The 1,411-nt window shown below is 30.5% G+C and overlaps 1 pseudogene; it reads right to left on the reverse strand.

Moving 5' to 3' along the window:
• Positions 1-665: 665 nt before the first annotated feature.
• On the reverse strand, positions 666-781 carry LOC112484414 (annotated as a pseudogene).
• Positions 782-1,411: the final 630 nt, after the last annotated feature.

Consider the following 1,411-nt stretch of genomic DNA (forward strand, 5'->3'; position numbering starts at 1 on the left):
CAGGCATTAAACATCTTTGACTATGTATAACTACTTGCATGTCTTGGTCTCTCATAATATTTGTGAGATAGAAAGGAACTGAAGTAAGGAAAGAAGGAGAAATGAAGATATAGGTTATATAGGCCTGGTCCAGATTCTTGGGTTAGTTGTCTATAACAAATATTATCTGCTTTATTTCTTAGTAGTTTAAAATTTTAAACCCTCTGTTGAATAGTCCAACAAGAGCTTTCTTTAAATTGGGAAACATAAACACAAGAGTCAACATCTTTAAATTTGGCCATACATGGATTAGTAAAGAATACCTGAAAATTTGGAGAGATTGGGTAGGAAAGTAAAGATGTTTTAATTTTGTTCATAAAGGTATAATTTACCAAATTGCTGTAGATCAGAGATAACTTAGGAGAAAAACATTCTTATGAATAGAAAACAAAGATAGAAACCCAGTAATATTTCATATAAAGGTCATAAAAATCATAATCATCTTTATCAGTTCATTTAGTCCCATGTTATGAATTCTTGTTTATCTTGATCTTTTCATTAGCAGTTTTATAAATCCTGTTTTTTTCTTATAGTTCTTTAAATCTTTACCCAGTTCAATGTTATATTTTTAAAGTTATCAGAAACCTGTATTTTATTTTTTTTTAATTATTTATTATTATTATTAATACCTATAGCACCTGGTCTTCCTAGGTGGTCTCCCATCCAAGTACTAACCAGGCCCAACACTGCTTAGCTTCCAAGATCAGACATCAGGCTTGTTCAGGGTGGTATGGCCATAGACCATGGACTGGCTGTGTTTCCACTGGGGCACAAACCCAGAACCTTCTGTGTGTAAAGCAGACGTGCTAACTGCCACACTATGGAACCAAATCTCAGAAACCTGTAGTGTACTTTTCAGGGTTTTTTTTTTTTTTTTTTTATGAATGTCTTTGAAGATAAAACACATTTATAGAAACATTTTTTCTCAAAACATCAAAATAAAATAAGAATTGTAAATTACTTAAAAATGGCCGTGGTTAAATATCTAATGAGAGTTTACATATATACTCATATAAATAATACAATTGACTTAGTTTTCCATTTCAGTCTCAGTAAGCTGGACCATATATAAAATTCTTTCTCAAGATCCCTTTTCCATTCACCTTCTATAACTAACATTTTTTCTCAAAACATCAAAATAAAATAAGAATTGTAAATTACTTAAAAATGGCCGTGGTTAAATATCTAATGAGAGTTTACATATATACTCATATAAATAATACAATTGACTTAGTTTTCCATTTCAGTCTCAGTAAGCTGGACCATATATAAAATTCTTTCTCAAGATCCCTTTTCCATTCACCTTCTATAACTTCTATAAACATTTTACAACATCCATAAACCTTCTGTAACTTTTCAGCTTTTGTCCTAT

The sequence above is a fragment of the Pteropus alecto genome, unplaced genomic scaffold (assembly GCF_000325575.1).
Source record: "Pteropus alecto unplaced genomic scaffold, ASM32557v1 scaffold75, whole genome shotgun sequence".
NCBI classification, from domain to species: domain Eukaryota; kingdom Metazoa; phylum Chordata; class Mammalia; order Chiroptera; family Pteropodidae; genus Pteropus; species Pteropus alecto.